A 26127-nucleotide genomic window follows, 5' to 3' on the forward strand; every position below is an offset into this window, starting at 1 on the left:
TTTCATGAGACCTGTTGTGTTTAGATATAGGAAATGGTACATGAAACGCATTTAGAATTTTGTGTAGAATTCAAAAATGAAATAAAAATAGGCGTTTCTATTTGAAAAAACAAAGTTGGTGGTTGTACCTGATTTTTCGACTACCCTCCATATATGAGTTTACCATCAAAAAAACCGCAAGAAAAAATAAAAATCGACGTGTCCGAGGATTTTGGCCGCATATGTTCGGCATCTTAGTTGTATGGACTGTTCTATCCAAAACTTCCACACTGTATATAGGAATGTCCTAGGTGGACACGCTAGGTATAACTTAACACACTTTAGCAGTCTACCAGCCAAATTTATGTCGAAAATATTATTATTTGTCATTTACATAATGTAATTGTATATACATATAATTGTAATTTAATTCTCGTGTAAATCGAGACAGAAATCTACATAAAACACTTCAAGCTGAGGAAATCGGAAGTTTGAATGGCTAGTAAATTCACTGGATTGGAATCCCATTGAGAACTTATGAAATTTTGTTTTCAGAATGATCCTTGATGATAACAATGCGCTCAGAACTATGGATGAATTTGCTGAAGTCGATGTGGAATTTAATAATATTTCAAACAAAAATTTATTGGGCAAAAACTGAAGTTTCATAGTCAATGCTGCATATTTTGTAGACTTTAAAGCCTTCACCTAAATTTTAAATTCATCCAAATTATTCTTGTATTACCAAATAAAATCGTGAAAAAATGTTTATAACTGCTAGGTATAACACAATCCGAGGTTCTGAAATTCCCATACTCAATGCTAAACGTGAAATAGGTACCTTGAAAAACATGGGTTTATACTTAAAAAAAAAAGAAAAATACTAATGATTAGGAGGAACATGTCTTGAACCAGTATACCAAATTACATGCTCCTCCCATTAAGCGCGGTGACAAAACGGGTACCTGTCAACGACATGAATTAAAAGAATCAAAACGGTTCTAGACTCGCGATCCGCGAGTGGAAGTAGAATCAGGCAGACCAATGAAAGGATGAAGAACATACGAAGGCGGTCTATGTACCATGACCACCTCGATTCTCCTTACCAACTGCTCGGTACTGCAGTATAGTACTACTTCTTACACTTACGTTGTGGTACTTAGCGTATCTACGTAAGCGCGAGTACGTCTAAGAACTAGGTTGCATGGTACTGTTGTGGGTGAGCGATGATCCGCGCATTTAGGTGCATTTTCACAGTTATGTAAAAGACCATATTGACATTACGGATTGATCTAGGACTTGTTGGATTATTGGTTTTTTGATACTGGATGCTGACTTAGTGCGGGATAGTGAGGACAATAGAGACTTTGTCGTTCTCCTTTGTGGATTTCAGTGAATTGTGTCCGCGTATCGCACTAAGGATTGATGTGATTGTAAGATCGAGGTACTTAGATACTGTTTCATTACATCATTACTGCAAAAAGCTCAATGAATTAGGAATTGGGAAATCAGGTATGAAATCAATTACTTAGATTTGGAAATAATATATGGTCTGCCAGTTTTACCAGTTCAATAACTTATGTCGTTGACGGGGACTCGAAAATTTTTCTTCACCTAGTTGATCAAAGCGGTCTACTGAAGTTAAGTAGGTATAGGAGGTGTTTTGACCTCAATGTGTACGCAAAAAGAATTTTTTTGTATCCTTCAGGCACCGACATAAAATCTCCTATTTATAGAAGTAGCTTACCTTATTTTCAATTAACATATGTCAGAAATAGACACGATAAACGGTTCTTAACGGGCGGTGGCCATTAAGAATTCTTAATACGCCTGCCGTTAGGTAATATGCATTTATTAAATGATTTCCTGCTACATAAAATTTATTTTTCGTTATAGTATAAATGCAAGTTGAATCCCCAATACTTCTACTAGTACTTTTTCCCGGAACTTCCAAATCTATCATTTTCATAACCGAATGTCGTATTGCCACTTATTTACGTTTTTGAGATGGTTGTCCTATTTCTTCACAGATCCTTTTCCACCAAACACCACATAGGTGGAAGATGTGGCATCATATAGTAGAACTTTTTTGAAACGATAGTTGATTATAAACCTCGGTTACGTTATTCATCTCTTATCATAAGAAGTCGATCAAAGCGGTTTAATTAACTGTATAGGAGAAATATTGTATATTTAAAAATGCAATTTTAGTTACTAGGCACACATACATTCGCATTGGGATGGAAGAATAAATGTCCAGATATTCTCTGGTCATCTTCAATGATGTGTTAAATCCTGATACGAATAATCAAAAATAATTTTATTACCCTTAGACAGTACAAAAAACAAATATTATCACATTGTTTAGTGTCCATTAGTGACTTTTTGCAAGAATAACCACTGACGCATATGTGTCAGCTTGGGCCCCTCTATAAGAACTTTTATTACAGTGCCGACTGAGGACTACTTGGCTGTAACTGAGGTTTAGCTGAATAGGACGGTTTATAAAACATTCAACTGTATAAAACCTTATCTTTATGTCTTTTACTTTATATCTCTCCCGATGGTCCAGGAACAGAGACATTAACCATATTTGTTTGAGGAAATTTGAGAGGAATATAAACGTTATATCACACCTATTTACCCATCAAAACCGTAGCATTTCAGAATATGAAGGGGGGGGGGGATATTGTTTCCATTAGTTCATCCATCAAAAGGAGAGTTTTTATTATTTTTATATGATATAATTTTTACTCTGAAACATCTGGGTCTAAAAAGTAATATGTGCGGAGCATCCATAGCTTGCGAAACTTACAACTAGACTATGCCATGTAGCATCCGTTTATTTTTCCTGTATAATTTTATTTTTATTCCGAAAAATCCCTGGTTTAATTTGTAATGTGAAATTGCTAAAAATATATCAAGGATGATTCATGAAGATGAATTCTTCATGAATTAGAATTTACATAAGAAGCGACCTAGACCTCAGTTGCAGGACAAGTTTATATTTACCAACCGGAGCTTTGTTGGAACGCAATGCGCTTTTTTCGGTTCAGAGATATGAAAAATTCATGCATAATTTACAAAAAGTGTATTACTATATGGCCACCAAATATTATGTAAATAAGTATTTTGTGTCTGAATAGGTGGTGGCTGTACCATATCTAACTGGAAGTCGGATATCCGGGATATAAATTGCTATACAGGGTGATTCTTAACTTATACGCATAAATTTGGGAAACTATAGTTGAGGACAAGTAATGGTTGGAGGACAAGTAGGTTATTAGTGAAAACAAAATGTAGTGAAACATTTTTAGTTTCGGAGATACCAATTTATTTCAAGTAAAAATAAAAGAACCTAAATTTCATAAAATTGAAAATGCATTTAATTTATCATAGCAACTGTTCGAAGTCATTTCCGTGATTTTCAATACACAGTTGAATTGAGACACAAAAAACTTTATCAGGTAAAATTTTTTGTTTATAAAAACTAAGAAGTAAACAAATCAGGACGATATGTTTGGTATTTCTAGCAGTACTTTCTTTTCAATTGTGGTCATATTTCAGTTCATTTTCACGCGATTCGAGTAAAAGTATGGCACATTATTTCTCACACGAAGAATTTATGGACGTGATTCTAGCATACAGCGAATCACATCAAAATTCAGTGGCTGCACATATCTTTATACTCATTTTTTCTCTTATATTTTTATTTGAAATAAATTCGTATTTCTGACATTAAAAATGTTTTACTACATTTTTTTTTCACTAATAATCATTACTTGTCCTCAGCTATAATTTCCCAAGTTTATGCCTATAAGTAAAGAATCATCCTGTATAGAAAGGTTTAGTATTCAAAAGTATTTATTGCCAAACACTAAATACGCAATATTTTGGTCTATTGTAAAACAAATTCATATCAATCCCTCATTCTCTTTGCTCCCTACTTATTTACCTTTTACTCCTAAGTACTGGACGTTGGTTTTTGGTTTAGTCGTTCCTATTAATGTTGGGGATTTTGCTTTTATTTCGTGGCTTGAGAGTATAAGTTGGTTTTAGTGTGAGTCTACATTGTCTATGTCATTATGATGTCCTTTAGTATTTTCAGTTTTTCTACCGCTTTCTCAGTCGTATTGTTTTAAATCCTGCTTCAAAATTCTTAGGTTACACTTGTAATGTTACCCTGAGCTGTGTCAATGTAACATTACAACTCGAGGCAAGTCTGACATTATATATTACAATTTATACTCGTATGAAGAAACAGTAATTGCTTGCCTAAACCTCCTAATTCGCAGGAGTTGGCGTAAGTTTCATAGTTCGTACTCTCCGCAACTTTACTCCTTTTACCTTCAAACTCTGAATAAAATTGCGTAGCGACAGATTTCACTTCGTAATTTGTCGTGATCTCTTTTTTCTTCTGTTTTAGGAAGAAATTCTGCTCCACTTCAATAAATACCCTACAATGAGAGGAACAATTCTGTTGTGCAAACTTTTTTATTTGCTGCACTAAACCATCTTACTATTGTAAGGGAGAATTTATGTAGTCGTGTAAAGTACGCTGCTGTTATCGATATAACTAGAATTCTATAGCATACTTGAGTGTTTTCGAATAGTGAAAAATATTTCTGAAGGAGCAACTATTTCTACTAATTCAGCCATAAAAAGCCTAAATGTGTTCTGTATGCTCGCTGATTTATCAGTGCACGTAAATACACAAATACGTCAAGTTACCTACAACACTTAATCTTTGTGATTATTTTAGAAGAGTACAAGAATTTCAGACACGTGTCTTTCGCAACTCTCAACATTTTCGATCCACTAAAATTCATCCGTAATTTCACATCCCCGCAGAACTTAACAATTTAATCTAAGCCCATAACTATATTTTAAAGGGTTAGCATTTAACTTGAAGGTAAACGGTTTAATGTGATGATTCAGTGTCACAAAGAGAACAGTTTTCCGGCGCTCGCCTTCCACATTTTCCCAACCAACCTGTTGATAGTTTCCCGATGTTTCACACATTCTCTTCTCGCCCGCGGCTTTTCCGGATGCGTGTCGTGCCTGTTTTCCTTTTTTCTTTTCTGTTACCAGTGGCAGCGATATGTGGATTTAGTGTTTTAACACAAAGTACACGAAAAGGATGAATTGAGTCTACACATTAATTCTAGATGAGTTTAAAGAAGTGGCCTGCGCATTCTGATTATGTATGAGAGCCGGATTATGTGTGGAACGAGATTTTAGTTGTACCTATAGTGTGTCTTGTAGCCCCGGTTTTAACGGGCTTCAAATGCATGTCTTTCACCTTACATCGAACTCCTATATCACTTAACATACAATACATCGTTGACATATGGTAATGATTAGCAGGTCGGAAAACATTTAAAAATGATATCTTTTGTTTATTCCCCATTCCAACAGCAAATGAATTAATTTATAGTTACAGAACAAACAAATATATACCAGACTTTACTCCGTGCTAACGCCAGGTGCTCGGCAAAGTACATTGCCGGCCACTCGCCAAGCGAAAAGGCGCGCGACAAACTCTTTTTTAAGTCTAAAAGTGCGTTTTACGCTCGATTTTATACGAAAAACAATATTATGATCTACTTCAACTTGCCCAATAAAGAATTAAACAAGCAAACAAAAGGTGCGATTTGGATCGAATACCTAACGAACTTGTTTAGTATAACAAGAGAGTAATAATTACCGTTCTGAAATTCGTCAACCGATGCGAAAATGAATACAGCCGGTTCTCAGTGCATGCATTGTGCACGTCAAAATTAAACCATACCGCCAAAGGGATAATAACACCGATCACCGTAATTGATAGCTAATGCGCTAATTAGCACTTGCAGCAAGGTAAACACCCTTTAATAAAAGCAGGTGATTTAATGTACAGGTACTTACTCGGAGCATGCGTTTTAAAATTACACGTTTTTAATAACTCTCAATTACCTCTACTTAATGTTGGTAATATGTCGGGCCAGGTTATTTATGATTCCTGGGAATTTTCTTACTTTTTTCCGCGTCTCATACGTTGTCGTTGATTTATCATGTTTGATATTCATGGTAATTTGAAATCTATACTTTCCAAATGCGATATGTTTGTGGGTGGGTAGGTTAATTTCTGAGTATAATAACAGGTTAACAGCTCGGCCGTATAATTATATTAATATACACGTGTATGTGATGTAATGCCGAGGTAGCTTGTAAAATCTTATTACGTAAGATTGTCACATCGAAATGTAGCAAAAACCTTGCTGAACACCGATGTAACCTATTTAATTCTCGCATTTTAGTAGACCACCAACAGCGTATACAAAAACAAAACACCAAACGTGGTTAATTTCTAGGTACCAGAGGTGTAACGACTTCTACGATTTATATGATTAAAACCATGTATAAAAATATCGTATCTAATTCAAAAATATGTAATTATCTAGTGTTATACTGGTTGAAATAGGCCGTGTTTCGTTTATGAAAATTAAAAAACCATAAATCACAAAATTTCTGATTTTCCATACTTCGTCGTAATCTTCTATTGGTTCATCTAAATTCTTACATTGCCAATACAAGGACCATTCAAAAAACAAGAATGCTGCTGACACAATATCAAAAACTCTGCTGTTAGTTTATCTTATAAGAATAGGTACGTGGGACCTCTTTTTCATCCTCAATTAGCTTGAAACTTATTTCTAAATTTGGGACTCCCTGCTGAATCAGAAAAGTAATAATAAATTGCCAGGCTGTTTCCTTGAACAGCTTCAACCACAAACTGTTAGGTTTTTTCAATTTCAGATCAAATATAAATAGAAAAAACTGTTATAATTGTTACAGTACTAACTATTTGATCTTGAAGTTCTGCAGTTCTTTTATAACAAAAAATTATACAACCATTTTTCGCGGGTCAGAATTGGTAGGATGAGCTGGGCTAGGGGAAACGAATTGTAATTTTCAAATTGAAGAAAACATTCTCTAAAAATCTTCAATGTTCATTCAGCAACACGAACTAAAAACTCTATAGTGCGAACCATCACTACAAATGCAGATGCACAAAACAATATAAGCAATTAACGCAGCAAACACTTCACATCAGTTCCGCTTCTGTGCTTCTATGGTAACATATTCATTAAAAAATGCTCAGATTTGTTATAATTTTACACTCCACTACGAACACGCTACTAGTATTGTGAACAAACGTGTGAACTTAGAAGGTGTTATAATTACTATATGTATATGGAAATTTAATTATTCATACAGGACCGGGCTTTACGTAAAATGGACGTTGCCCTTTAAGAATCTCGACTTCACGAGTCATAGTGCCTAAAACATCAAACCTAAAATTGGAATTTTTTTTGTTAATTTATGTTTATTTCCACAGAATTTGAGATGTGAGGTGAACTTTTGAATCTCTATTCTCGGCACCTACTTTAGTTCATGTGCCGGGTGTCCAAGATAAGGACGATTGGAAAGGAGCTTGAACATTTATACATATTTTGCATCATACGCTATCAAAACAAAATCGTGGTTTTCGATAGTTTTCGTTTATTTTAATATAATATTCCACGTTTTGTTCGATTTATGTTCGGCCAAACTGGACCCAGAAAAAAAGTTCAAAGAAGAAATATTGTATTAGTACATTTTCTAGTTTTGTGTCTAAAGCATATTAATAACGATACATATATGGCTCACTATTTACTCGTAATAATAATGACACGTAATGGTTCATACTTTTACTAGCAAGCTAATGGTGAAATAAATGTCGATTCAAACTTCATCGTTCATGTTATAATTTAAAACCCTTGTATTTTTGTGATTCTGATCTTCGAACTTCCTGATGAATTTTTACACGTTTTTCAGATTTTCGAAAGTAGTCACTGCGACGATACCGAACGTCAATTTATGGCATATTAATATTGAAAAATTTTATTTCTGATAGATCTCTTTTTTCTGATAGTTTTTATTCCTTTGCTGTGTTAAAAAAGTAACTTTCTGAAACTCGCGATTTTTTTTAGTTTTTGAAGATTAAAACATGTTCACGTATAAGAAAAATTTTGCCAAATATTAATATTTTTGTCGGAAGAATATTTGGGGAAATTTTGACCCAATAGGTGGAGACCACCGTGTATACGTAAGCAGTATATCAATTATTCCAAAAGTTCCACTCGAAAAATAACATGTGTGGCTAATTTTACATCTCACACTTTTAGGGGTACGCTACTGCACCTATTCCAATTTTCCTTTCCTACACTTCTTTCCTCGCCTAAGCCACTTGATAGAATACATGATAAAGTCCCTTTGGGGAATTCCTCTTTATTGCCACATGAGAGAAATATTATCATTTATCATAATCTGTATATTTTCATTCTTTTCCAAAGAAACAAATTAAATGTAAATCCTTAAATCGCTCGTATGTACATAATTTCTTAAAAGGTGTGCCATATTCTACCGGTAGTGATATGTAAATACCTTTTCGAATAAATCTTCAAAACAATGCTCCGAAAACACATTATAATTACATGCTCGCAACCTCGTAACAATAATTAATTAGCATTCTAACAGAATTACATATGTCGGTGCTCGCAATAAATACACCAAGCTTCTCAACAATCGCATTAAAATTATGTTGATTTCGACAATTAAGTTATTTCCTTAATTTGGATAATTTATCTCTGCTAATTTAGGAGAATACGATTACAACGCATTTCTAATGTGTTGCATTATTTTAATTGATTTTGAATTAAGTCGAATTAGGGCTGGAAGCTTCAATTATGTGCTAATATATGGAAATAGTTAAAAACAGGGACGTAGTTAGATGAATTCGTAATGGCGTTGGAACAGCATTCGATAATGTTTGGCACGATCAGATCTGCAAGATGCTGGACAGATAAAGAATAAAACAAATAAACTCGCTCGATTCTTGGGATATTGCTTCAAAATAGAATTTTCCAGGTTTTTGGCGACCTGGAGACATTTAATGAAAAAAATCCATAAAAAAAAATTTGCATTGATAAAGCGAATCATTTCAGATAGCTGAAAGTAAAAAATTAATTTTATCGAAAATTCGGGCAACCCCAAAGGAAAATCCGAAGCAGGGAATTATCCTCATTTTCACTGTTATGATAATTGGTAGGTTATGTCCGTTAGTTCTATATTATTATACATGTTAAGTGACTCTACTAGAAAGATTCCAGCACAATGAAGAAGCTAGAGGGTGTTAAGCTGAAATCGGCCCTAACTGTGGGATTTTCCAGCTATTTCAATCAAGTTATCAGATCAAATCAAGTAGGCTCGTGATTGGAACTTTGATCATATAATGTAACGATAACGATGGCCATAATGTAACCGGAACAACTATGATAGGGTAAACTTCATTTTTCAAAATTGAAATTACTGCAAGTTACTTACAAATGTAGTATTTATCACTTCTGCTCATTTGAAGAGTTATCAGGATCATTGCCTTGTTGCAAGTTTTCGCCAAGACTAGTTCTTTCTAGATTAATAGGTTGAGATCAGAAAAAAGCTTTGAAACACTAAGCGCGCGCATGCTTTTTTCGTCCCAAATTGCATTATCATTAAAACCGAAATTCATTTGTATTATATATCTCATAATATCGTCTATTAAAGCAGCATTCTACGCATCTGAAACCTGGATTCAAGAGGCACATGTCACTTCGTGTGCGAAAATTGCCAAGCGCGAAAATCCCCAAATGATCATTTTGTAGCGAATTCATTACCTTGGATAGAAGTTTATCTCCGCTAATTAGCGCGAGCATTAATATGTTTCCTTATCTTGATATGTGAATTGCGTAATAGGAGATTTGCACCAACGACATGAGTAATCAGGCATATTAAATGAAATAATTTAACTGTTTGAATAGTGAAAAACCTAACTAATCTGTTCGCAAAAAACTAAGCTTGAACTGTAGGTGTTGAGAATGAAGTTAAAGTTTGATGTAAGTCAAAAATTTACTTCGTATTACTGTTCAACAGTTGAGAGTACACGTTAACTCAAATTAAAAAATCTCAGTTATTAGAATTGTTATTAAATTTGTTTTTCACTCTTTCCTCTTCCCAATAAATGAATCCTATAAATTTTATTTCGACGTAAACTCCCTTTTTCAGAATCTAAACTTTGGTGCTGACGGTCTTCGGCCACAACGTGTGAACACCGGATTTACATAAAGTAACACCGCACTGATTTTCCAGTCAGCTTTACATGTGTTAACATGTTAAAGTAATTAACAAGAGATTCGTTTTGTGTCATCATTTATAATCATCCTGTTTCTAGATTTATAGGGAATTCTTTCCAAGAGATTGATTACATATACAGGGCGTCTGCCACTGATAGATAGGAAAATTGTATTCTCCAAGAAAAATAGTTGTAGCTTGATCAGTGAAGGGCGTACCAGAATGCCACTAGATCCCATCTAAGAAAAAATAGTACAACTTGCTTCTTTATAAAATAAAAATTCTAGTTTAATTTCTTTTTCAAATTTGAAGAAAAAAGTTTCTTTCCTAATATTTATATTACTCAGTAATTGTCCACAAATTCGAATTAGTTTCTAGGAAAATCTTTATATTTTTAAATATATAAAATAAAAAAGGTAATAATTAACAGTTATAAAAACAAATTAAAATAAGTATACTGTCCAGTGTATTGTGAATAATAACCATTAAATCCAAAATATCTGTAAATTTTCGTGACTCTTTTTTATAGTAAATGCAAATAACTGATGAAATTCCCCAATTTTAATAGGGTACAAATAATTCAGTTACGAATTGGCTAATTGTATTAAATGGGGCGTCCTTTCACTGAATTCAAAAAATCACTTTAAGCACCAGTTATAATATATAATTATATTTAATTTCCGTCGAAGGCAAAAACAATAGCCAGTAAAGGTGACAGAGCATTACAATTTCGGTTAACAAAAAATTCGGTGAACGTCCTAAAAGAACACTGCTTCGTCGTGCTACTTATGCGATACAATGCCAATGTCCCGAAATAGTCGCATTTACCGATCTATCGGTTTTATTTTTCACATGTAAAACTACAAATTTATTAGAATAATCTGATAAATTAATAATCTCAGAAAAAGTATAACGTGTGGTATTTTTTCTTTCTGTGTAGAGAGAGAGAGAGAGAGAGAGAGAGAGAGTAAGAGTGAGAATACCTAAGTTATCGAAGAAAATTAAAAGAATTAATCAGATAATTAATTGTATGTATTATAATAAAATTATTTATATTATTTCCTACTTAGATTTTAACTAGAAAAGCAATCAAATTTTAAATGAAGACACGTACACTTTCTAATTCATTCTAACTGGCAGGATTTCATCACCATAGCAAGTACTTTTGCGCTTAAACTGAGGAGGTCAGGAGATAGAATGATTTTTCTGGCTCATGTTTCATGTGATAAATTTTCTTTATATCATGTTTCTGCTAGGTAACAACGATTTTCTTCCTACAGACAAAATTTATCCGTGAAAACATGAGGTCTTGCTATATCATATATGATTAAACATTCTCCAGCTTCCGCTGAAATTTAACAGCGATGAAACGGCACCTAACTTGTGAGAATGGTTTTTTGAACGAGTTTGATATTAATTCATATATGTATGTATATAATCATTAATTGCATGTTATTTTCATCATGGGAAGTGATAAATATATATGAGTACATATCAAGATGGGTTATAAGTTATCAGGTAATTTAGTTTAATAGAATTATTCTAAAATATACATACTAGTTTGGGACGTAAAGAAAACTTGACTCCTGCTGATGTCGTATGTCGAAAGAACAACGATATAATACGCAACGATTTGGAAAGGCAATTTTTTGAAAATTGGTTTTGTGTTCTTATCTTGTTTTATTAAAGTTTGAAGAAGAAGAAGTTAGAAAATCTATCTTTTCTACTCAACCATTCTTCAAGCAAATGCGCCAATGTTGATCTAACCCGATAAAGTTTGAAGGTATCGGTACCTAAGTAACCCATGAGAATTTTAAACAGCTGCAAATATTTATTCTACTTTAAAAACTTCTCCAATGTACGCCTGATTTTTGACTTGAAGTATGAGAAATTCAATATCACCTTAAGGATTTTTCGTGCTTCTAAATTACATACGTCAGTGGCGGTTCCAAGACGTCTACACAATTTTTGAGTACCTAATGCAATATCAAATTCCTGCAAAAGGTTGTTTAAAAGTAATTTAAAATTCGTCAAGAATGCCTTCAGTTTTTTTGAGTAGGTATAGTATTTTAAACGCGAACTCTAGTGGGAAATTTTCAGGTTTTAGTTTATTGTCCGCGCACCACGCGATGTTGTACAGTTTGAATTAATTTGTACCAGCCAGAAAAGAGCACACTGGGGTGTGCTGCCCCACACAAGTCATGTGTTGTGCTTCACCACAAATGTCATGTGCTGTGGTGTGCCACACATATCATGTGTTGTCCTGCGCCACCCGTATTATGAGTTGTGCTGCACCACCCATATCATGTGTTGTGTTTCACCACAAATGTCATGTGCTGTGCTGTGCCACACATATCATGTGTTGTCCTGCGCCACCCGTATTATGAGTTGTGCTGCGCCACCCATATCATGTGTTGTGTTTCACCACAAATGTCATGTGCTGTGCTGTGCCACACATATCATGTACTGTCTTACGTCACGCGCGCTAATCTAGGTTAAGGAAGGGCGACCTCACCTGTTTCTCCAATGAAATAACTCCCGAGGAGAAACTCCAAGATCTCTCTTCGGTCGCCAGTCCGCAGCCTGTCCTCTTTCTTATTTTATCTTATACGCCGTTTCATATCCCCAGGGCTGTTTGGCTGTGAAATTCTCTACGGGTCCAGTATACCCCAATGAAAGGCTGGGTCGCGAAACTCTACGAGCACTTTGCCTAATAGGTGAGCACGATTCCTTGAAGGAGTATTTAATGGCCTCACTCAACTTACCAACCTCATTATCTAATCACAGAGTGATGAAAGCGTGTTTCAAATCGGCATGAAAAAATGCTTGAGACAGTTTATTCATCTGCGATATTCCATTGTTATTTGTAATAGTACGAGTATATCTGAAATATTTTTAAAAAATCCTGCTTTTGTGAAAAACCTCAGGTGGGTGTCGAAGTAGCAGCAGCTTGTCGTGGATGAGTTCGTCTGTTGGTAAATGGTTTAATCAACGCGTAACGTTCAGGTTTACAGTCTATTGTGGAGTTTTTTGAATTATCACCAAAGAATCCAACGTTTTTACGTCGATTTCTGCTTTAAGCAATTGTCCTTCTACTTCCGGCCCAGAAAACTGAAATTGCCAAATTGTACGGATTGATAGAAAACAAACCAAAAAATTCCCTAACACAAACAATGATTTTTTTTCTTATTTGCGGATCTGTCTTGACTTAATTATGCAGCGAATCTGTGATGTGCACGCAAGCACAAAACCGTTTGCAAATTGACAATAATAACCATTGTCATCAGTCATAAAATTTGTGATAAAAAACGAAAAACAAATTAACATTTAGACAGATGCAGTGCAATTCGAATAAATGCATGAAACTCATTACTCGCCGATTCAAGTAAAAACCGTCGTTAGGTATTTAAAGATTAGGCATACCGCGGTAATTAATTCATTACCATGTATTCGCACCTTAAACCTTGTAACAATTGACTGCCATGGTTTTTTCTTCAGTTTTTGTCTCATTATTATAATTTTATGCCTGTTGCTATCTGACCTTCATCCTTCGTGTAATGTGTAATGTCAATTGAAATACTTACATGCTTTTCCTTCACTATTTTTGCTGTGAGTTTTGTCCATTTTCGTCTAATTCCAGGGTGCGCTTACTTGACTGACTTTTATGACCTAAACCTTCTGGTGATTTAAACACAGGTTTTTATCGAGGCTCCTCGGAGTGTAAGAATGAAACATTAATGGACCTTATCAAGATCAAAGCCGTGCAATAATTGTGAGTTTGCTTCCTATTGTTTTCTGGGGTTCACTATTCCCACGAACAAAATTATTATGAGAAGCGACAATAGACTAATGTAACAAAACACCTTACAAAGTCAACGTTTTAAGTATGTTGCGTATATGTTCGTTAGATCTAATGAGGTTTTAATTGTCCCCCAAATGTGTCTTACTGCCGTTCTATTTGGGTTAAACTACTGAATGCCCTCCACAAAATTTCTTGCTTGTTTCTTTTCTTGTCCCATTCAAAATGATTTCAGATGATGCTTACAAAGAATTTAATAATTGTTGCATGATGCAAGAGCAGTGTTTTTTCCTCAACTGTTAAAGATATACCTATACAGGGTGTTTTTTTTTGGTGTGCCTACCATTGCTATCTCCGAAACGGTGAGAGTTACAACTTCGATTAAATGAGATTAAATTGGCCCCTTATGGAGCTGATTAAGGAAACCGCTGCAAGGTTGCCACATTTTCAGTAGTTTCCTAGATATTTGAAAAAGTATGAAAATGGTCCAAAACTTCAATCCCTCGTATTTCGTACACTATTTGTGGCAGAAAAGAAGTTTAAATTACAAAGTTTCACAACTTTTTACTCTCTACAAAACGATATATCGAACGTCATTGTACAGCTTTTAGTAACTAAGTAATCGATATCAACTTCATTATTTTAAATACGGACCTGGAATTTTTATTTCATATTTCGAAAGCGCTTTTTATTCTTGACAGAACCATGTATAATATGTTTACATTTATTGACGTTTCAACCCGCATAATTCATCATAAGACTATTTATTTACCTTTTTAAACTACACTACGTACTAGGTCACTGTGGAAACGATTTTCTAACAAGTTTGACATTTATTTGTCAAATAAAGTTATTTTTAGATTTATTTAAACCTAACCGCTGGATAGGAAATAACGGCCCAATATTATGGCCACCTCGTTCCCCCGATATGACTCCAATGGATTTTTCTATTTGGAGAATAATTAAAGACAAAGTTTATAAAACCCTACCAGAAAATATTGACGACTTAAAAAATAAAATTATCTTTGCGTGTCAAAGCATTACACCCAGAACACTTAGAAGCATCCAGAAAAAACTAATAAATAATGTACGGTTATGTCTAAGTGCGAATGGGAGACACTTTGAATATTTAGGATAATTATAGGTTAATAAGAAAGTGTATGTAGTGTAGTTTAAAAAGGTAAATAAAAAATAGTCTGATGATGAATTACGCGGGTTGAAACGTTAATAAATGTAAACATATTATACATGGGTCTTTCAGGAATAAAAAGCGCTTTCGAAATATGAAATAAAAATTCCAGGTCCGTATTTAAAATAATGAAGTTGATACCGATTACTTAGTTACTAAAAGCTGTACAATGACGTTCGATATGTCGTTTTGTAGAGAGTAAAAAGTTGTGAAACTTTGTAATTTAAACTTCTTTTCTGCCACAAATAGTGCACGAAATACGAGGGATTGAAGTTTTGGACCATTTTCATACTTTTTCAAATATCTAGGAAACTACTGAAAATGTGGCAACCTTGCAGCGGTTTCCTTTATCAGCTCCATAAGGGGCCAATTTAGTCTAATTTAATCGAAGTTGTAACTCTCACCGTTTCGGAGATAGCAATGGTAGGCACACCAAAAAAACACCCTGTATATCATCTGGCAGAACAAATTATAATGAATATTAGAGAAAGTAGGGATAACATCGACAGCTGTGTTACAAATTGTTTCCGTATATGTACGAGGTGTCAGGAAATAGAGTGCATATACAGAGTTGCTCATTAGTGTGTCGTAGATCGATATCACAGTAAATATGAGTTTTAGGAAGAAATGTTTCTTATCAAAGTTTTGGTCATTAAGAGGTGCGTATTTTAACATTATTTTTAAATGTACAGAATCAGTCATAAAAGCGTGGCAGGACCAAATTATATTTTTTTAAATAGAACTCCTCATTTTTTTGGCCATTTTCGGATTTATCGTCAAATTTTAATGTCAGTTAATGTAAAGGGTCTTATGTTAAAAATTTACCGTTTCCGAGTTTTTCGGGAAAATTCGAAAATTTTCACAGCTGCAAGGTCTCAAGGAAATCGATGCTGTGCCCTAATCGCTGTGAGTTTCTGAATAGATCTTATGGGACTCCAAGAGGAGCTAGCAAGTTACGTTTTGACGTGATTCAATTTTAAAAAAGTTTTCCATGACCCCTAAATAAGCCTCTGAAGTTGTATGATTTCAAACCTCAATAATTACTTATTTCAAATGAAATGGCGTAATTTCCTTGACAGCATCATGTTCAGAATTCAAAAATGCGTAAAACTACGGGAAATTAGTTTGTGTTTATGCAAATAGAGTATTCACAACGAATTATCAAATTATCCTCCATTTCGATCAGAATACAGTTGCAGTCTTGCGAGAAAAAACCTATTTACTTATTAATTAAAAAGATAATATTAACGAAAAATACATTACAATTAACGTGCGATTCTGAAAAAAAATTTATAACACAGTCGTCGATAGTTATGAAAAATATCAAAATGACATTGGATGTCACCGAGCATCGCGTAACATTTATCTATGGTGCCATCACCGATGCGACATATACCAAAACGACATAAGCCAAAAAGAGGCAATTCTCCGGATCTTAGAAATGGCTGTATTTAGGGATATAGTAATGTTAACGAAAATTTTAGATTTTTGGATTCTAAACATGATGCTGTCGAGAAAATTGGGGTATTCCATTTGAAATACATAAGTAAGTTATTGAGGTTTAAAGTCAATGCAACTTCAAAAGCCCATTTCGGAGGTTATTGAAGAATTTTTTAAAACTTACGACACGTCAAAATGTAGTTTATTAGGTCCTCTTGGAGCCCTATAAGACCAATTCTGAAATTCGCAGTAGTTAGGGTACAACACTGATTTTTGTTAAACTTTGCAGCTACGAAAATTTTCGAATTTTCTCGAAAAACTCGGAAACAGTAAATTTTTGACATACAACCCTTGACATCAACTGACTTTAAAATTTTACGATAAGTCCGAGAGTGGCAAAAAAATTGGGGAGTTATATTAAAAAAATGATAATTTGGTCCTACCACACTTTTATGACTGGCTCTGTAAATTTAAAAAATAATCTTAAAATACGCACTCCTTAGTGACCAAAAACTTTGATAAGAAACATTTCCTTCTAAAACTCACATTTACTGAGATATCGCACTTTGACGCACTAATAAGTAACCTTGTATTTTAGGAGGCGATTCCTTAGGGCAAATAAGAAGATAAGTTTTTACGAACGATAAGTCAGGAAATGCATGTTCTAAGGGAGATAAAGCCCTTTGAAAACGACATCCAATATATAGTATTTTTGAAAATATTTCAGACACCCTTTAACTTGCGTAAATAAAAAAATTTTTAATTACAAATACATAAATTTCGGATGATGAAGCGGTGCATCTTACGTGTTTGTTTTTACGTATAAACCTTCGAAGAGCCAATACAGTACTTCGCAAAATAAAAATAAATTGTACATTTGTAATAAAACCCCCCTAGTTTCTACGCCACTGGCAATAGACGTTTTTTAACGCCAAAAATGAATTTGCAGTAAGAAATAAGTCCGTGTACAAAATTTTATTCATGTAGCTCCTAAATATTAAAAAAATACCTTTGGAGTACGCTATCTTCACAGGACTTTAGCTGCTTTAGAACTCATTTCCCCACTTATGTTCATAAGATTTTTTATTCACATTTCGACCTCAGTAACCTTCGTCTAAAATATATGCACTCGCGACCGGACATTCTGTATGTATAAATAACTTATTGCTCATGTGAATTTTCCTGTTTAAATATGTAATGTTCAAAAATTAGATAAGTTAATATTTCTCGTACCTTTTATTTAGATTACGTGAAGATCTCATATACCAAAGTTTCCTACATATGTTTCATTCCCATGTTTGAGTTGCGACTACGTTTACACTATGTAACTTACAATTTTAGCAGTGTCATTTTCTTAAAAGCTTAGAAACTTAGTTCTAGCTGCTATTTAAATTTGGGAAAAAGCTGCTGAAACTCGTTATAATCACGTGTAACTCTGAAGTTCGTCCTACATTTACAAAACCAAAAAGTTGATCTTAAGAATCCGTCTTAATTTTATTTTTCTATCGTGAGTAATCAAGATTAGTGATGATTTTGGTCCCAACTAATGGGTTGATGTATCGAGGGCTAACCTCATTTTGGTTTTATATCAAGGAAGATGAAAAACGGTAATTGCCTTGGACGAAATGTGATTGAAGAAGGAACGGCAAAACCATTTGTGTATGCAACAGAGACAAAGGGGAGGTTTGATTGGTCTATGGAGGGTATCCGTTTCTGGAGCTCAGTCGTGAGGATCTCGGTAACAATAACCGACACGAGGTCGGTTAAATTTGGTTGAAGTTTCGCCGCAATTTGGTGTTCAAGAATAGGTTGTTTTAAAATTTGAAAAAATTCGATAACTTTTTTTGCTAAAACTTGTCCACGAAACTATGTCAGCCAATCCCGTGCCAGAACTTTTTCTTATTAGGGTCTGTAGGATATCGGCTTTAGAAAATAGCACGATTATATATCATAGTTTTATATGATCTATTGTCTGCTAAGACCGCTCGGAAAGCAAGCCCAAGACGCACTACTATACCATTTTCTATCATCCCTATATGTAAAACATACGACCCCACTAAGGGGACATTAAACCCGTCAACATCACCTTAAATCTCATAAATAGTGTCTATCCTCCACTTTAAACCTAAATATAATAAATCTAAAGCTTTATCTTAGTTATAATATTGATTGAGTTTTTGTCGACTTTAATAGCTTTAGTGTCCATAACTCAACAGGGTCCAAAAATCAATCTTCGATCATTGAAAAGTTATGATGAATTTTGGCAATTTAGATAAATTAATTCTAAGCCTCATACTGCCTCCAATGTAAACGTATCCACGTTCGTTTTTAATTCATACGAATTGTCATGCAAACAATTTTAATCAAGCCCGAAACGTATATCTTACCATTATTTCTGCTATTGATTTCGTTGTCAGCACATACAATTTAATGCCTTACTAATAACATATTATTTTAGCGATACGACGAATGTTAAATTTATCGGTAAGGGCTTTTTGTAAAGGAGATTAATTAATTTTAGGGTAACTTAATACGTTATTACGCAGACAACACTGTTTGTATGATAAAACTTTTACCAAAAGCGGGTTTAGTAAGTATACAACATGCTAACGAGAATATGATTAGGGGTAATGTGGAAACGCTTAGAGGCTTTTAATTTTTAATGCGTCAAAGGACCTTAATAGTGAATAGATATAAGAATCTCCTACTCAAATCGTGAAGTTCTGACTATACATCTGTTCCTGAGCAATATTCTATGTAACCCTTGCCTCCATATAAGGTCATTTGACTAATAATTCAAGTGGTGGCAGGTCCTTCCATAAGGGCGGAAACACACAGCCCTCTCAGAAAACCCCTTACTCAAAATTACCCTCTCAAATGCAATAGATTATCCAAAGAACATGGCTACTTCCGTAAGTTCGATGGCATATACGGGATATACGGCGAATTGTGGCCGATGTACAAATGTGCCCTACTCTCAGGCTTAGCAGTTGCGTTTGACGTTTGTATTATTAAATGCCCACATGTGGTCAGATGGTAGTTCTATCTCTGTTTGGGATTATTGGGGCACATAAATACAGATACAAGAAGTGATCAGATGCAGGAGTTTCCCTGTTTTGCTTTAATAGTCCTCTTTACCTTTATAGAGTTTTGGATATTAAATAACAAATTTGATTCGGGTTTTCATAAATGGTTCCTAAAAAGTTTTGGCAGTGGCTAAATGCACATGAAAGAATTATTAGGAATTTCCAATTTAAAAAATTAGGAAAATAGTTGAGGAATAACCGATGAACTGAAAATCGGAATTTTTGAATTAATCCACTCTTATAAACATCTATCCGGGGTAAAACTTACCGGCATCTAACACTAAACTGAGAGCGTGTACATAACTATTTCAATAATATTTTGCATTCAATTCATATTTGTAGTGAAATACTTTTACACATTCTAGAATATTATTCCTCAACTTCTCTCTGCTGTTGCGTACTGATTTGTATACCGACAGATTCAAAAAACTTAAAAATATCTAATGGGTTTAAATCCGGGTTTCGTGGTGGCCGCAAATGTTCATCACTCTGCCCAAGTCGTCGATGTGAAAAATATATATGCAAGAACCCTATTAGATGTATGGAGTAGTAACCAGGAGGGTCGTCTTCCATAAACCAAAAAAAAAGTCTTAAGGCTAGAGAAACATCCTCCTAACTAGAAGTCGTTTCTTAAGAATCTCAAGTACCATTCCTTATTCAGTTTTGCTTGAAGTTCAACTTGTCCCAAAACCATATCAAAAAGAAGGAGTATAATAGATTACTTGGACAATTAATGATATAACCAACAATTTATTGATAAACAACACGTGAATCTTAACAAGTGATAGATCAATGATAGAGAAGGACCTTTCTGGTATTTTTTCAAATTTCTCAGACTAGTGTGATCATTTTTCCGAGGAGTGCAGTTGTAATTTTGGTTATCCTAGAATTACGTATTTTTATGAAGCGAAATATATTACTTCAAGAATTCATAGAAACTTCCATTTCAATTCTAGGAATTTATATCTTAAAGTACGTTTACTGATGCCTAGAATGTGCTTCGCAGCACAGCAATTCTCTTTTTTCGCAGATTAACATACAAATTGACATTTTACAGGCTCATGACGGCACTAAACTATCATTTTAAAATATAGTTGGAAAAAACTGTTTCTTTGTAAGCAATAAAGTTTTTTCCACTACTACCAGAAATTATGCATTTTTTGTTAAATTTTTATATCTGAAATTAACGTTCCGTCTTGATGAAACGCTTGAATTAAATATTAATGTATCGTAGTGAGTATTCTTCGATTCCTAATCCGCGAGATGACATATTTTCCTGAATTGAAAGAGTCAATTTCTTTACTGCATTATTGACTTCAAAAAGGCAACATTTTCAGGTTTTTGTCTCAAATAAATGTTCTGTTGCTTTCGATTCTTCCTATATTCTCAATTGAAGTGCATTTACTTGATACCAACTACTGAAATCATTTACCGATTTAGATATTTCAGACAACTATTCACTATATGGGATCCGTTAAAACCATTTTGCGACCCTCGATATTTTGTTTTTCCAATCAGCTAAAGTAGCTCGTAAAAAATATTATACGGCACGCGACTGATATCTAATATATGTAACAGGGCTCTCCAAGCTTCCATGACTACACTACTATTTTCCGAATTTGTAATGTAAATAACTATTACAGGATACCAAAAGCATTAACCCGTATTATTGTATAAGAGATAAGGGTGATTTTCTTCTCTTGATACAAGGTAAGAAGGTAAGTTTGACCCTAGGTATTTTGATATGAGTCTATTACATATTTATGATATTCTACGCAATCGAGATAAGATTCTGTGTTAAAATCGTAAATGAAAATTTTATGAACGTTAAAAAGAAATAAATTTCCCAATTCTCAATATTTTATCACATGAGATAGACCTTCATACTGAGAAATGTTCCATATTCTTACCGGTTTCTTGTTTGTTGGTGCTCATCGGGCATGTGTAGGCAATCTCCTGAGAGGCATTCCAGCATTGAAAGGCGCAAGTGTTACTTTTTACAACTTTATGTAAGTTACATGTTTTGGGGAACTTTTGGGACAATTTTCTTTTTTTGCTATTTTTAAAAACTAAAATCATCTGCTCCTAAATAAAATATGAATTGAAATCATCAATGTATTTTTATTTGAAAACTCGTTTACCTAATAATTTTTTCTTAAATTTGCAGCGAGTTTTGTTCTTCTTTTAACTAATTACAAAAACGTGAATCACATAAACGTGAACTTCACTATACCAAAGTCCTCTAATAACAGCTTTCGTTAACGCCTTCTTCTGTAAGCTCTAATTTGTAATTACGGTTCATTTCACTTTAGCATTTTTTTGCAAGTATGCTCTTTATTATGTGGCAACGTTCCACTAAACTGCATTCTCATACTCGTAATGCAGAAATTGAAAGGCAGCAATTTGTTGGCCATATGATTGACAATTGTGCATTAATCTTGAACCGTTTCTCACATACACTTTGTTGTTACATATAGATGTTGTTTGTAGGGCATTGCCTTGATTTGAATTATCCTTCTGCATTATTTTGCCATTTGGGGCCAAATAACGGATCGGAACAGAGAGATAAATTAAACTGAACCTCAGAAAAATATTCTCTGATGCATTCTGCAACCCCTTTAGTGAAAGAAATAGAAAGTCTTAAGAAATGCCATCAATAACGGGTCTCTCGTTCAGATAATAATAAGCACGAAAGTGCCATAATTTAAACAACTAAAGTCCCGTGAAATTGCAGAACCTACAATCCAATGTTATTGAAAGTCAAGAAATAATATAATTTTTTCGAAAAAAGTTGCCTTTTGATCGCAGATCCAGTACAATAAACGGCATTAGCAAAAAAAGTGAATATAGCCCAATTTCCCACGCCCAGTTCGTTAAATGTTTCTCACTTGTTCGCATGCAAATTCACAATTAATTGCATGTTACTGCAAAACAATTGTCCAGGTTAAACAGTGTAACGGACCTGTTTTAAGGATTGTTTTGATTCAAAAAAGCAGACAGGTAATTCTGCATAGTTAATGCCAATTTTCCGTCTTGAGGTTGGAGGTTTCTTATTTCTGGTTTCGTTCTTCCTACGTTACATTTGAATCTAAGAGGTAGGAGAAAATACATTATTTATATTGTTCGCTTTTTCTGGAGTTTGTTACGGTTTCAGGTCTGATTTATAAATTCGGATTAAAATAACGTCCAGAAAATTTCAGTGACTGCACCTAATTTCGCTTTGATTTGATCATCTCTAACGGGACGGTAAAGAAGAATATTGACCCTTAAACCAACCTCCAAATAGGACTGGATCATTTTTATTATTTTCAAGCGCACAATAATTTCAATCTTGAAAAATAAAATTTGTGCCAGGAACGTTTAAAAAACTAATTTTTTTGTAAAGTGTCTTTATGCGGCAAATGCGGCAACAAATTATTTTTTGTTTAGGTTTTTGTCTCGAGTCAATATTTAGGCCCTTACTCCAAAATTCAGCTTCTCGGTCAATTCCGAGTAAAGGAAGAAAATTGTACACCTATCGGTGCCGGCCGGTCTACTTCGCAGAATCTTCACGAGAACTGCGAGTCCGTTGCGGTCCGCAAGATCTGGAATGGAATCTGCGAATCTGGAAATGAACTAGAGATCTGGAATGAAGCCTTCAAAATCTGGAATAGCAACACTAAAAACCAATTAAAAGCAAATTTTCATTTCTACTAACTTTCTAATTGTCGTACGGTAAGTAGAACCGCCAGCACCGGTGGCACATATGGTTTGGCCTCTTTAAGTAGTATTTTTTCCAAAAACTAAATCTGCTACGCCCATTGTAGCTCAGTTTTCAGTTCAAGCCGATTCATGCTGCAATCAATTAACATCCCCTATAAAACATGAAATCCGACAATAACTCCGTGTTGGCCTGATTTCCCCGATCTATAACAAACGCAACCGTCATCCCCGAAGGATTTGAATGGCACGTTTATGTTTTGAAACAAAAGGCAAGTGCAGAACATGTGAGATTTTTAATGGCATTTGAAACAATGACGGGAGGAGCCCATATTCCACCACCGTTTCGCGAACAATACACTTTGGGTAGGATTCAATGGTAGGAAGGTATAACCGTCGGCAGTTTGCAATATGTAAATTGCAAAAATTTGAGAAATTTATGGCCGACACGGAATCGTATGCGTTCGTTTTCAGCTCGGTTTTAATTGGAATACACGTCGTTAAAAGCGATACTCTTTAGTTGTTAAAGCTAGATCCCATCGGACGATATTTCTCTTGACAAGAAGGTGTAAGTACAGTAAGTACGAAGTTAATTGTTTTCTGTTTTTTCCAACATCATCGCAACCATTCCGGGAATTTGAGAATGTTAATTGAGATCTACAACGTTTTAATTAGAATCCAGGAAAATAAAAAATATTGTAAATTTTCAATTTTATCCCTTAGATGACTGCAGGTAAACAACAATGGACACACTTGTACCGGATGTCCCATTAACAGATGTCATGGGTTATATTTCAGAAATTAAAAGTGATAGTTGTTCGAAACAGAAATTTTGTCAAGGTATGACAAGACAAGCTCTTTGGCAGTACGTAAAGATACAAGTTTTATAAGGCAGCTCCTTATCGCATCCATCCAAGGTTGCGTAACAAGGAGTGAAGCGACGAGCCTTGCAATTGGGCGCGTGCAAATAAGCATTATGAATCGTCGTATATTTTTTACTACTATTTCTGTTGAGTAATATATTCATATTTATAAAAATAATTAATTAATTAACAGGTCAATGAATTTAGTTCTAAAATTGTGGAATGCGGTTCTTCCAGGTTCGAGGGAACAGTATTATTAATAATCGATACTACCAATATCAAAGAATAAATAAAAAAAAAACGGTATCGCAAATTAATTCGATTAAATCGATAGTTTTTTTGGGCCAAAATGGTGTGGTAAGACTGTCATTTTGATTGCGAAGTAGAAAATAGTATATTACCCTACGTGCACGAAATGGTATTCATTTTTGCAGAAAACGGTCATTTTGTACAAAACGCATTTTCTCCACGGCTACAACAATTTGTGAAAAGTAAAAGAGATTTTGGCTGTATAAAACATAAAAATTCAATACAGCTGTAACTAAAATGGTGGGTACTAACGGCTTGGACAAAAACCCTTATTACTGTTTAGATTAGAAATCTATCACCAGCTTCAAAACCTCAAAGAAATGAGTAGAAAAACGAACACGAAAAGTGAAATAAAACGTATGGAAGGTGAATATCTAAAATGTGTAAAACATTCTTAAATTCCTCTTCCTCTAGCCCATGGCCTGTATTAAAAGAACACCCAGGACAAGCTGTTCATGGGCATCTCTTATCCTGAAGTATAATACTAACAAATTCAAATCACATTAGCCAATTAAATTCATTTACAGCAATCGACAACAAACAAATGCCGTTAGAAATTTAATTACGGGACAAAAGAAGGCAAATCTGCATGATGCCGTAAATCTTCCTCAACGCGTATGCATAGACGTAACTTTTTTCAGTTTCAATAGATCATCCCACACATTGAATGCGATTGCTATTCCTAATAACGTGGTTAAATGATTCTTGCGGACTTGATGCAGATTTTCAGCTTCGTAACTAAAAAATTCGGTTGTGGGTTGATCACCCCAGGCTACTAATGCGTGCATTATCTATCGAAGTTGCTTGTTTAGGCGTTGGAGGACTGCGGAAGAAGTTTTGAGAAGAACATTTTTCTTGGGCTGCTATAGCGAACTTAATATGTTGAACAATCGTAAAAACGTGTATTTCTATAGAGCACCAAATTGATGGACCTTACCAAAATCCAGTATCAGCTCTATTCCCGGTCACTTACCCTACAGAAGTTTTTGATCCTAAAGCACTCTCTGAAGATAATAACTTTCCGACCTTTTAACCTGATTTAAGACTTGAATGAACGAATTTAAATTAATTGAAATGACAAAATGGTCTAAACTAAAAAATATCATCTTCTTTTTATCGCATCGGATACCGTTGATCTATTAAGCCACTTAAGTACCGTACTACAAGGTGAAACAAAAAGGTGAAAGAGATATCGTTAAAGACAATAGGAACATCAGAAGGCGGTCATTAGCCTAATAAGTTCGAGCCATTGTTTTTGGGCGGCCCAAGAGTGTCTCAAATCGTGTAAAGAATCGCACGATGATTATACATACGTTATGATGTGTGGGAAGAACGATGAAGAGTGCTGATAAGTGGTGTGCTCAAATTGCGGCCAAAATCTGTAAGGTATTTACTCATGCGTCCGCGAGCATTGTCTGGTTTATCAGTTTATATTGAATTTTTTATATTTTTTGTCCCGTATTTCTTTGTTCGATTGTTTCAAAAAGCCGCTATGTAACGAGTAACTAATCTCATCTTCAGCTTACTGCTCCCGGGCAACTACGACATGACTCAATGAGCGATTCACGTGTG

General features: G+C 34.4%; 2 protein-coding genes across 2 annotated transcripts in view; both read left to right on the top strand.

Moving 5' to 3' along the window:
• enok (enoki mushroom) overlaps positions 1-26127 on the top strand; it is a 214427-nt gene that overhangs the window by 135019 nt on the left and 53281 nt on the right. The window lies entirely within an intron of this gene.
• Positions 1185-26127, top strand: part of lov (jim lovell) — a 103384-nt gene continuing 78441 nt past the window's right edge. The window contains exon 1 of the mRNA XM_066403673.1: positions 1185-1491. The gene's annotated coding sequence lies outside the window, so the exon portion shown is untranslated. The remainder of the gene's footprint in view (positions 1492-26127) is intronic.

The sequence above is a fragment of the Euwallacea similis genome, chromosome 30, assembly GCF_039881205.1.
Source record: "Euwallacea similis isolate ESF13 chromosome 30, ESF131.1, whole genome shotgun sequence".
In the NCBI taxonomy this organism is placed as follows: Eukaryota; Metazoa; Arthropoda; class Insecta; order Coleoptera; family Curculionidae; genus Euwallacea; species Euwallacea similis.